The sequence below is a fragment of the Urocitellus parryii genome, unplaced genomic scaffold (genome assembly GCF_045843805.1).
Source record: "Urocitellus parryii isolate mUroPar1 unplaced genomic scaffold, mUroPar1.hap1 Scaffold_37, whole genome shotgun sequence".
In the NCBI taxonomy this organism is placed as follows: Eukaryota; Metazoa; Chordata; class Mammalia; order Rodentia; family Sciuridae; genus Urocitellus; species Urocitellus parryii.
The window spans coordinates 7501686-7515178 of NW_027553327.1; the positions used below are offsets into that span (position 1 = coordinate 7501686).

The following is a 13493-nucleotide window of genomic DNA, read 5'->3' on the forward strand; positions in this document are numbered from 1 at the left end:
TTCAAATATGACAGAGTCATCAAAACTAAAGTCTGAGAAACTGTCACAGCCTACATAGTTGGGAATCTAGGAAGACTGAGTTTAAATGTAACAGTATCCCAGATGGGTCCTGAAACAGAAAAGGAAATTAGGTAAAAACTCAGGGGATCTAAATTCAGAACACATATTTGTTAGTAATAACGTATTGGTATTTGTTTTGTTATTGTTGTTGTTGTTGAGATTACCAGGGATTGAACTCCAGGGCACTTGACCACTGAGCCACTTCCCTAGCCCTGTTTTGTACTTTATTTAGAGACAGGGTCTCACTGAGTTGCTTAGTGCCTTGCTTTTGCTGAGGTTGGCTTTGAACTCACCATCCTCCTGGCTCAGCCTTGAGAGCCGCTGGGATTACAGGCATGCACCACTGCACCCAACTCTGTTATTTGTTATTAATTGTAGCAAAGCACCATAATGATATAAGATGTTCGGTCCTAATAAGAATAAGTTACACTCCATGTATATATAATATGTCAAAATATACTCTACTATCATGTATATCTTCATAATTTTTTGTAACTCTAAATTGCTTGAAATAAAATAATCACTTTAAAAAGTCTTAAATCACATACATTTTAAAATAACATAACCAGGGCTTCTTGGGGGAAAATGACATATCAAAGATTGAGTAGGATGAATGTAAGATGATATTGGAGCATTTGTTTTGCCAGAAAGTAAGAATGCCTTAAAAAAAAGGAAAGTAGGAAAGAAGGAAGGAAGGAAGGAAGGAAGGAAGGAAGGAAGGAAGGAAGGAAGGAAGGAACCTCCAAAACAACCCAAACAACACAAAATAGAGATAGAAGAACACAGGAGCCCAACTGAAAGAGCTCCCAGTAGCCAAAACTAGGATAATATGAGCAGCAAAATAGATAATGATGGCATTAGAACTAAGAATTGGACCTCAAGAATAAAATAAATTCCCACAATTCCACAAGATTATAAACACATTATTGAAAAAATAAACAAATGATATGAGAAGGGAGGTTCCAAAAAAATTCAAATGATACCTTTTTTTTATTGGTTGTTCACAACATTACAGAGCTCTTGACATATCATATTTCATACATTAGAATCAAGTGGGTTATGAACTCCCATTTTTACCCCAAATACAGGTTGCAGAATCACATCGTTTACACATCACATTTTTACATACTGCCATATTAGTGACTGTTGTATTCTGCTACCTATCCTATCCTCTACTATCCAACCTCCCCTCCCCTCCCATCTTCTCTCTCTACCCAAATGATACCTTTAGATAATTCCCAATTCTAGGCAGAAGAACTTAACTCTCCTCTGTTTAAGTGTGAGCTGGAATTAGCAATTTACTTCCAAAAAATTAGAGTATACCAAGTTAACAGCCCTTAAACCTGGCACACATTATGTTAACTTGTGATCCAGATTAATATCACCAAGGACAAGCCATGTGGTGACCATGTGCCCACCTATTCACTGATATGATGAGATCACAGGGACTCTTCATTTCTGAGCATTTTCCCCCAAACTCATAATACCACTTCATCATGACAAAGTATCAGACAAAGACAAATATGGAGACATTCTACAAAATGCCTAACAAGTACTCTTCAAACTTCTTAGAATCATAAAAACAAGAAAAGACCATCACAGATCAGAGCGACAGAGAAGATTTGGTGAATAAATGCAATGAGACATCCTGGGCAAGATTTGAGAAATGACATTAGAGAAAAATTGGTGAAATCCAAATAAGGCGTGCCATTTAGTTAATAGTATGTGACAATACTAATTTCTTAATTTTGATGATTATATTGTGGTTAAGTAGGATGTCAATATTAGGGGACAGTGAGTGCAGGATTTGTGAGAATTCTGTACTATTTCTGCAGTTTTTCTGGAAATCTAAAACTATTTCATAATTGTTTATTTACTATAATAATGCAAATTAGTGAGACTATTTATATTTTTGAATTGAAACATCAAGAAAACAACTAAAAGAGAGGAGCCATGGCTTGCTTTGAGTCTCAAAGCTATCTATTGACAGAAAAGAAAATGCCCTCAATGAGAACTGCTCTTGAGGTATCATCAAAATCTTTGAAAAGGAGGAAGATATTAAAATTACGATTGTCCAAACACATACAGTTTTGTTACTACTGTGTGGAATTAAATGTTAAAAAGTTTTCATAGAACAAGATAAATTTTTAGCTGTTGGTATAGATTCTAGATTATTTTAGCCAGTCAACTCTGAGGAGACAGTTGTCAAATGTAACTTTATCAGAACAGAATCTTTGCAGGATTTATTCTGATTCTTTAGAAGGGGAGAAATGAAAGAAAAAAAAAATTGAAGTACAGAGGAAATGATTTTTAGAATGTTCTATATATCTTTAACCTCAAGAAAATTGTCATATAAATATTATTTTAACATTCAATTGAATCAATGAATCCTGCTTTGTAGAGGTATTTATCAATCAATAAATACTGTCAAAGAATCAAGACAATTTCCTTTTTACTCATGATTAGTATAAATAAAATTTGCAGTATCTTTTGGCATCCCCACAAACACCCAAGCGTTCAAGAGGTGTCTCATCATTGCTTTTCAAAGCACAATATTTCCAAAGCCTATTTATTGTCCTTTCTTAAATTATTCACCACTTCTAGGAAATTTGTCATGTGACAGGAACACTTTGAGAAAACAGAAGAAGCTGTTTTTGAAAAACAGAATTAGATTCAAGAACGTGCATGTGACCACTGAAGTAAAGCTTTTAATTTTTGACAGAGAATGTAGGAAATTGATTGTAAAAAAAAATGTGTTGAATTTTTATTTTATTTTATTTTACTTTTTTCAGAAAGATAGGGACACAAGTGCTATCTTGATACTAAAATTGGACATTAGCTTGCATATATGTGTGACATAGTCTCTCTCTCTCTCTCTCTCTCTCTCTCTCTCTCTCTCTCTCAAGAAAGAAGGGATCAAGAAAACTTTGGTCTTGTCCTATTAGAGAATAGTTTTATCTTCTTATTGACAGTGAGGGAGCCTGTCTGGCCTTTGCTTCAACTTATGGAAGAAAAATCAGTATTGGTTCACTCTCTTCTGTCAATAAAAAGCACACCTTGCCACTTCTAGGCTGAGGGATAATAATGAGAGCAGTTGGAACAGAGCCATATATCTTTTCACCACAGGGATTCTAATCAGAATCATTACCTACTTTTGATGTATTGTGAAGATATGCCTTTGCCAAGAAAATTTGAGACAAGAAGTTTCTTTGTGCTATGAATATTAAACATTCTTACATAAAATTGTTACCATCTGCTTACCACCCAGGTGTTCAATGATGAAGTATTGTGAATGAAAAGCTTGTATTACTAAAAGCTTTGAAGACTTATGCTTCATTCTTCACATTGGTATTTCTAATCATTTGATTTTCCAAGCTATGTTTAAATAAGGTTTTGTTTTTCCAAACTATATAAAGGGATAACTAGCTTCAAGATTTAGGGGCTTTTTCCACCTTAGGCAATTTGAGTATTTCCAACTTTTTATACTAACATATATTTTATTAGGGTGAAGATATTTAAAAAACTATACTTTATTATATTATAAATGAACATACATAGACAATGTTTAATAATTGGAAATTTGTTTAAGAAAATAGATTGCTTAGCAAATCCTAGGTTTGGTACAGAATTAAAGAACTCAGCTGAACTATCATAGAATCTATATATTCTACAAAGAACCATGTTTGGTCATTTTTTAATATAATTTAAAATTTATCAAACTGGAACCACTTTCTTCTTCAATTTTCAAACAGCCAATGGAAACACATTGAAGAGAGTATAAGCAATAATAATTTTGTCCCCCATTCATTGGTTTCTTAAAAAAAAAATTGAGCATCTCCTCAGCTGACAAGCACTGGTCTTTAAGATTTGCTATTGCTATATTGACACCAATTCTCTCATATTTGTGTGACATGTAATCTGCTTAAACAATCATTAGGAAAATTTTCAAGTTCTTTTTATTATTGAGAAACAAGTAAAAGACAGTATAAGTCAGATTGTTAAGAAAAATGTCCAAATAAATATGATTTATAATTATCTCCTTTGGGGAAAATAAGTCTCTTTAATAATTTTGTTTATATCACTAAGAACCAGCAATGAAATTGTTTTGATTTCTGATCAAAAATTCTGAATTTAAAGAAAAAGCAAGAAAGCAATAGAATTCATGAATAAATATACTAATCACAAAATAGATAATTTTCAGAGGAATCATGAATGTCCAAAACTGACAAAAGAAATAGAATATTTAAATAATAAATTGTCCTTGGGAAAAAATGGATTATACAAAGCAAATATAACCCTGAGTAAATATTATAGAAATACCTTTAAATATATAGTGAAGGAAGAACACCAAGGAAAAGTGAAATTTTAAAAACAATAGGTCAGATCATTGAATGTGGTGGCAGCTTTTGAGATTTGCATGTTTTTTTTTTTTTTTTCGGAAAGTATATTCTGGCCTATGGAATATTCTGGCCTATGGAACCATGTCTAAGGGACCTGCAGTCAGCATTGATCTTGGCACCACCAACTCTTGTGTGGGTGTCTTCCAGCATGGAAAAGTGGAGATAATTATAAATGATTGGGGAACCCAGCTACCCCAAGCTATGTCACCTTCACCTTCATTGGCAAAGAATGATTGATCAGTGATGCTGCAAAGAATCAGGTTGTAATGTGCCCCACCAACACAGTATTTGATGCCAAATATCTGGCAAGGCAGAGATTTGATGATGCTGTTGACCAGTCTAATATGAAGCACTGATGGTGAATGATGCAGGAAGGCCCAAAGTCAAAGTAGAATACAAGGGTGAGACAAAAAGTTTCTATCTAGAGGAGGTATCTTTTATGGTTGGGACAAAGATGAGGGAAATTGAAGAGGCCTACCTTTACCACTGGCCTACTGTTACCATTGCTGTGGTCACAGTGCCAGCTTACTTCAGTGACTCTCAGCATCAGTCAACCAAAGATGCTGGAACAATTGCTGGTCTCAATGTACTTAGGTAATCAATTAGCCAACTGCCACTGTTATTGCTTATGATTTAGACAAAAAGGTTGGAGCTGAAAGAAATGTGCAAATTTTTATTTAGGAGGTGGCACTTTTGATGTGTCAATCTTCACTATTGAGGTCAAATCCACAGCTGGAGACACCCACTTGGGTGGAGAAGTTTTTGATGACCCTGTGGTCAATGTTTCTCTCTGAGTTCAAGTGAAAGCATAAGAAGGACATCTGTGAAAACAAAAGAGCTGTCCAACGTCTCCATACTGCATGTGAAAGAGCTAATCATACCCTCTCTTCCAGCAAACAGGCTAGTACTGAGATTGATTCTCTCTATGAAGGAATCAAGTTCTATACCTCCATTACCTGTGCTTGATTTGAAGAGTTGAATCCTGTTCCGTGGCACCCTGTATCCTGTAGAAAAATCTCTTTGAAATGCCAAGTTAGACAAGTTACATATCCATGATATTGTACTGGTGGGTGGTTCTACTCATATCCCCCAGATTCAGAAGCTTCTGTAGGACTTCATCAGTGGAAAAGAACGGAATAAAAGTATCAACCTTGATGATGCTGTTGCTTATGGTGCCGCTGTCCAGGTAGCCATTTTATCTGAACATAAGCCTAAAAATGTTCAAGATTTGCTGCTCTTGGATGTCACTCCTCTTTCCCTTGGTATTGAAACTTCTGGTGGAGTTGTGATTGTCCTTATTAAGTGCAATACCACCATTCCTACCAAGGAGACACAGAGCTTCACGACCTACTCTGATAACCAGCATGGTGTGCTCATTCAGATACATAAAGGTGAGCATGCCATAACTAAGTATAACAACCTGCTTGGCGAGTTTGAACTCACGGGCACATCTCCTGCACCCCTTGGTGTTCCTCAGATTCAAGTCACTTTTGATACTGATGACAATGGCATCCTCGATATCTCTGCCATAGATAAGAGTACAGAAAAAAAGAACAAGATTACCATCACTAATGACAGAGATTGTTCAGGCAAGGAGGACATTGAGAACCTGGCTTAGGAAGCTTAAAAGTACAAAGCTGAAGACAAAAAGCAGAGGGACAATATGTCATCCAAGAATTTGCTGGAGTCTTATGCATTCAACACGGAAGTGACTGTTGAAGATGAGAAACTTCAAGGCAAGATAAATGATGAAGATAAATGCAAGATTTTGACAAATGTAATGAAATCATTGACTGGCTGGATAAGAATCAGACTGCATAATGTTAATCTTTTCTTCCTGCTCTTCCTCCCTGCTATGTTCTTAGTTGCTCTCATTATATCAAAGAAGACATTTGGTATTTGTGTTTTAGGGATTGGCTAGCTTCACTAAGCATAATCTGCTCTAGTGCCATCCATTTCCCTGCAAATTCCATGATTTTGTCATTTTTTAGTGCTGCGTAATACTCCACGGTGTATAAATGCCACATTTTTTAATCCATTCATCTATTGAAGGGCATCTGGGTTGGTTCCACAGTCTAGCAATTGTGAATTGTGTTGCTATGAACATCCATGTGGCAGTATCCCTGTAGTATGCTCATTTAAGGACTTCAGGGAATGGTCCGAGGAGGGCAATAGCTGGGTCAAATGGTGGTTCCATTCCCAGCTTTCTGCGGGAAGAAAAGATTAACATTAAACAGAGACATGAGGTGGAAGGGAAAGGGAGAGAAAAAGGAAATTGCATGGAAATGGAGGGAGACCCTCATTGTTATACAAAATTACATATAAGAGGTTGTGACGGGAATGGGAAAATAAACAAGGAGAGAAATGAATTACAGTAGATGGGGTAGAGAGAAGATGGGAGGGGAGGGGAGGGGGGATAGTAGAGGATAGGAAAGGTAGCAGAATACAACAGTTACTAATATGGCATTATGTAAAAATGTGGATGTGTACCGATGTGATTCTGCAATCTGTATTTGGGGTAAAAATGGGAGTTCATAACCCACTTGAATCTAATGTATGAATCTAATGTATGTCAAGAGCTTTGTAATGATTTGAACAACCGATAAAAAATAAATAAAACATAAAAAAATAAAAACATAAAAAAAAAGAATCAGTCTGCAGAGAAGGAAGAATTAAACATCAGCAGAAAGAGCTGGTCTGCAACCCCACCATCGCCAAGCTGTTCCAGAGTGCAGGAGGCATGCCAGGAGGAAATCCTGGAGGGTCACCTCTCTTGTGGTACTTCCTCTGGGCCCACTATTGAAGAGATTGATAAAGTTAGCCCAAGTACAGATGTAGCATTGTTCTGCACAGTAAAATATGGAAGGGCTCAAATTTGTAGCAAATTTAAAGTTGCTTCTATAGAAAATTACTGGGCATTCTCAATATTTGCATATAGAACGGGTACACGGGTAAAGGAAATAACATTGTACTTTATAAGCACTGTATTGCAAATGGAAAATGCAATGTCTTAAATAAAACTATTTAAAATTGGAAAAAAAATCCTCAATAGGTCAAAGTATATGACAATTTGAGTCTTCAATTTCAAGATGAAATATGGCAAATTGAATTTAGCAATACATTAAAATAATTGTTCAGAATGGTCAGGGAATTTTTATTCTAATATCCCAGAATGATTGAACATTAGGCAATATTTGCATATAATTAATCATAAAATAAAATACTTGAAAGGAAATTATATGGTAATCTTGATTTTTTTCACTTTTTAAATTCTAATTTGTTATATATGACAGCAGAATGCATTACATTCATATTACATATATAGAGCAGAATTTTTTATATCTCTGGTTGAACACAAAGTAGAGTCACATCATTCATGTCTTCATTCATATACTTAGGGTAATGATGTCCATCTCATTCCATCATATTTCCTACCCCCATGCCCCCTCCTTTCTCCTCCCTCCTCTTTTCCCTATCTAGAGTTCATCTAATCCTCCCATGCCCCATCCCACCACATTATGAATCAGCATCCTTAAATCAGAGAAGACATCTTGCATTTGATTTTTTAGGATTGGCTAACTTCACTTAGCATTATATTCTCCAACTCCATTCATTTACCTGCAAATACCATGATTTTATTCTCTTTTAATGCTGAGTAATATTCCATTGTGTGTATATATTACATTTTCTTTATCCATTCATCTACTGAAGAACATCTAGGTTGGTTTCACAGTTTAGCTATTGTGCTGCTATAAACATTGATGTGGCTGTGTCCCTGTAATATGCTGTTTTTAAGTTCTTTGGGTATAGACTGAGAAGTGGAATAGCTGGGTCAAATGGTGGTTCCATAACCAGTTTTCCAAAGATTCTCCATACTGCTTTCCTTATTGGCTTCACTAGTTTGCAGTTCTACCAGCAATGTATGAGTGTACCTTTCCCCCCACATCCTCTTTTAAATACATCTTCAGATTGATTTTAGGAATTTACTAATTCAGTAAGAATTAAAGGATGGTTTAGAACATCCTGTTTCAAACAAACTGCTAAGTTTATGTTTATAGGGTTTGACTTAGTGTCATTGCCACTAAAATAAGTGTGATAATCAGGATGTGATGATTGCTATAACAAGCAGTCCTCCAAGTTTGTGACTCACCCAATAAAATTTGTTCATACACCATTTCCCTATGAAAGAAATAAATTATAGCACATCCATAGGAAGCAATATTATACCCCTATTAACTATATAATGGCACAATATAATGTCTAAAAAATGAGGCACACTTAATTGTATTTACAGTATGATATCATTACTTGTTAACTACTTACACACAAATAAACACACAAACTTAGAAGGTTTTATATCAGACTTTTAAGAGCAATTGTCTTTGGGTGATGGCTTAGGGGTGATATTAGGCTTTTTTTGTTTATTCTCTGTGGTTTTAAAATGATCTACAATAATTTATTTTACTTAAAATAAATGAATCTTATAAATGAACAATGAAAGTATCCTAAAAATCAGTCATCAGTTACTATTACATATTCATTTTTATGTAGATTGAAAATTCTCTCATCATGTAATAAACTTTGCCAATATCTGGCCAACTTTTAATCAAGAACATTTCTGGTGTAGTCTATTGCCCACAGTGTGTGTGGTTGATGGATTTTGTCCGTGCCTTTCAATCACATAAGCTATTTGACTCATGACATTGTCATAATTAACCCAACACGAAAATTCTGATTTAGTTGTTGAAGTGATGACCACTAATCCTGTCGGTGACAAGAAAGTCCTGATAATGACGGACTGAGGGGTTGAAAAGGAGGGCAAGTTTGGGGATTTAACTTCCCTGAAACCCTTTTCTTTGAAGGGTTGGACATTGGATCCGATATTGTTTACTTCAGATCTTTGCACAAATCATTCCACGGGCCTCTTTGGGAGGGAAGGGGTTAAATATAGAAGCAGTGCTTGATTTAGGATTTGTTTTGGAACCATTTATCTGTTGGACTGCTGACAACAGTCAACATTTTCTAAATACCTGAAGGAATGAAAGTAGATTGTTATCCAGCAAGAAAGTGGTGGAGGCAACTTGGTATCTCTCTATGTTCATTTAGATGACTGTTTGAGTAAGAAAACCAAAACACCAAAACTAAAAAAAAAAAAAAAAACAGATAAAAGTTACTTATAAATTTGTCATGCATCCATCCTTGGTGTGTGGTCCTGTCCAGTGTCCAAGGTGGCCTACGGAAGACCTTTATTTTGTAAAAGAAAGTTCAAAAAGGCAAAGATATCATTGACTTAGACCAAACATTCACTAACTTCTGCAAATGGATTGTCAATAGGCATTGGCATATTTTCCTTATTTTGGCCAGGAGAAGGGGTAGAGTTATTCTCAATGTTAAGTAAAGGTCATCTCTCTCTGCCATACTGCCAGAGACGAATGGCCCAAGCTGTCTGTTCACTGGGTCAACTTGGGTACTCTCCCATATTTGTACTGGATAGGTAGTCAAGTGAAATGCCAGATTCATCACTGATAGAATTGCTTTCCTGGGTGGCAATCCCTTAATTTGTGTGCCTTCATGGACAATGGCCATCATTTTTAATTACCTTTTTGTCCTGTAGCAGTTCATCTATCTTTTAAACACTTCAAATTTAATCTTCATGTTAGATGAAGAGGGAAAATTTGCTGTGAAATCACGATCAGACTAGTTTCATAAACTTGAGAAATTTTAGGGAAAAAAAAGCTTAAAGGACTCATCAAAATTTGAAAGTCGAAGGCAAATACTGATGGCTTTCTAGTCATTTATTATTATGACAGGATCTCCATGTGGATAATTCTAAATATTTAGATCCTTAAACCATTTGTTTCCTAAAAATGTGAAAAACAGTTTACACCTCTTTTATGGCACCTTTGAAACAATTTAACCATAACACTTCTGATGATTCCAAATAGAACATCTTATTTTTCCCCCGCTTTATATATAAACAACCATAGGCACTGGGGACCCAAGATCAATCAGACATGTCTCTGTGAAGGCAAATAAAATAGCCAAGGATGCTTTTGGAGCAGTGTGTGCAGAGCACTCTGAGTGCTGAGTCCTTCTGGGGTGCTGGGGAGCAGGAAAGGTACAGGGATCAGCAATGATAACCATGGGTCAGGCTCTGGAAATTCTCGAGGTTTCTCCCACCAGAACCTGAGTCAACCCTTGGGATAATTGAGAAAGGTAACTTCCTCCACCTAATGGATGAGAAGACAGAGGTTTAGGGGTGAACTGTCTTCCAAGTCCTCACCTGCCAAGGAGGAGGTGAAGCAGGAACTTGAGAAATGATGTCCAGATCTGGTCTGATCCAAAGCTCAGCGTCTTGACCATGCATGTTGTTTCCTACATAGAGGGGCAAAAGTTGGAAAGGGCCCTGTGGGGAGTTAGTCCAGCCAAGCAGGGGTGACAGAGGAGCATGGGGTGGGGAACAGGCAGAGAGAGGAAAGACACTTCCTACCTACGAGGCAACACAGTAGTCCTAGACACTGGATGACTGTGCCTGAAAACCATGCACTGCAAGATTGGGAGGGATTTTTCTTCTCTCCCTGTGGAAGGGACTGTTCTGAAAGCCCATCTACTTGCTCGCCTGTCCTGGTAGCTCAGCGGCATGTTTGGAAGGTTGACTTAGTGAGTATGCCACTATTTCATTCCGTGTCCCCTCTGACTGAACAGGCCTGTGGTTTCTCTTCTCTTGGGTTCTTCCTTACAGTTCTTGAAGAGAAGTGGAAGAACAGTTCAGGCATCAAACCTCAGAGATAAGGCATCCAAACAATGTCAAGACCGCTGTCCGTCCATCTGTTGTCCCACCTTTTTGAGCCAGGGCCCAGCAGCCCAGTGTATAAATCATGAATTTACACAAAGAGAGATATGGTGGAAGGGAAACGATGAATAGAGTAGGAATCGGGGAGGGTGGGATGAAAGTAAGAACAGAAGAAGAGGAATGCAGAGAGGGAGATAAAGATGAAGGAAGGGGAAAAAGAAATGGGGAGAGAATTACAGAGGAAAGAGCCTTTAGAGGGAGATAATGAGCTAAGCATTAGACCAATTAAAGAGGTGCTGTTTGTAGTACCTTTTCAGTACATAACTGGAATTTCATTCTATAAAATGAGGAAGAGGGAGAATCTAGAGGTTTTAAAAAATAAAACAGTGATCCTTCAACATGCAGTAGAATGTGGAGAAATGGATAAGATCCTCTTTAGACATAATAAAAGACGGGGGGGAAGTTTCAAGGAGATAATGTGACTGCAAGCCCTGTCACATGTTTTAATCCCAGATACTCAGGAGGCTGAGGTGGGAGGGTTACAAAAAGGGTGTTGGAGGGCTACTTCATGAGACCCTGTCCCCAAATAAAAATGCTTCAAAGGACTGAAGGTGTACTCAGTGGAAGAGCACTTGCCTCGTATGAGTGAAGCCCTGGGTTTAAACTCCAGTGTGACCAAAAGAAAAAGGGAAAGAGAAAAAATATATACCATTCCATGACCTAGGATTTAATGTGACTGAGAAGACCACAGTGTATGCTGGATCAACAGTGCCTGCAACACTAAGCAGAAATCCTTTTGTTCTTCTAATTAAAGACTAGAATATCAATGTGCTTCTATGTAGATATAAAGTACCACATTTTGAAATGGTAAAATAGCCATAAATCTCTCCTATTTATGCCAACTATTAGTTTTGATTTTGTAGAAGCCTAATTTTAAAAGTCCTACCAAAACCTATTATTTAATTTTATGAATAAAAGTAGGAACAAATAAAAAATGCTTGACATGTTGTAGGAAATCTGTAAGTAGCTGTTAAATAAATGTACAATAAGCAAAAACACTTGGCAGTCTCAGCATGCAAAATGATTACAGTCCAATATTTATAATATGTTCTACAACCATAAATTAAATCAAGAAGCTGTTAAATGGAGATGTATCGAACTCTGAAAGAATTCTATTTATACCCTTTCTAGTGCTTCTCCCCAATTATAAGCAATGAATTTAAAATTCCAGTTCATTTTCCAGCTGTGATGTAGGAAAAGATATAAGGGGAAAGAGGAGGGAGGAGAGAGATAGAAGCTGTTAGTTCATTGCTGATATCGTGAGCCACACCATGGTAGACACAGGCATGCACAGATACAATCAGACATGTCACAAAGAAATAATAAGACTTATGAAATTTTTTTCTATTTAATATTTATAAATGGTGTGAGCTATACCAGGGAGTAGGGACCACCAGTATACCAGTAGTTAGAGACTACCACAGACACAAAGGAAAGATGCATTTCTCATGCCTTAACTCATGAACGATCAACCATGAAAAGTACCACAAAGAATGGATTAGTCAGAGCTTCCAATCATAACAAGGACTTGGGTTAGAAAGCACTGATTTCACTTGGCCTAATGATACCTGATGGATAACTAAAAGAAAAATTAAGATTTGGCCCCTCTACCTTCAATTTGTGCCTGTCTCCTTTGCCTTAAACTTTAGGTTGTATTCTCCTCAACTCTGTATATAGTCATGTCAATCACTTAAGGAGTGTCTGTTTAGAAACTGGTTATACAAGGTTTTAGTCTATTTTTTTAACCACTGTGACCAAAAGAACTGACATGAATAATTTTAGAAAGGAAAAGTTTATTTGGGTCTCACAGTTTTAGTTGTCTCAGTCCATAGATGGCCAGGTCTATTGCTTTAGGCCAGAGGTGAGGCAGAACATCATGGTGGAAGAGTGTCCTGGAGGAAAGCATCTGGGGAAATTGCCCCAGGAAGCAGAGAAACAGACTGACTTCTCCTCTCACAAAGGACAAAATATATAGTGCAAAGGCATATTCCCAGGCACTCACCTCCGGAGCCACACCCTACTTGTCTAAAATCACCACCCAGTTAATCCCTATAGGGGGACTAATGCACTGCTTAGGTTAAGACTCTCATAACCCCATCATTTTACCTCTAAATTTCTTGTATTTTCTCACACATGAGCTTTTGGGGGCTATCTTCTATCTAACCATAACATATGTACAA

General features: G+C 36.8%; 1 pseudogene; it reads left to right on the forward strand.

Annotated features, from left to right (window-relative positions):
* The first annotated feature begins 4541 nt into the window (after positions 1-4541).
* Positions 4542-11252, forward strand: LOC144252176 (heat shock cognate 71 kDa protein-like; annotated as a pseudogene).
* Positions 11253-13493: the final 2241 nt, after the last annotated feature.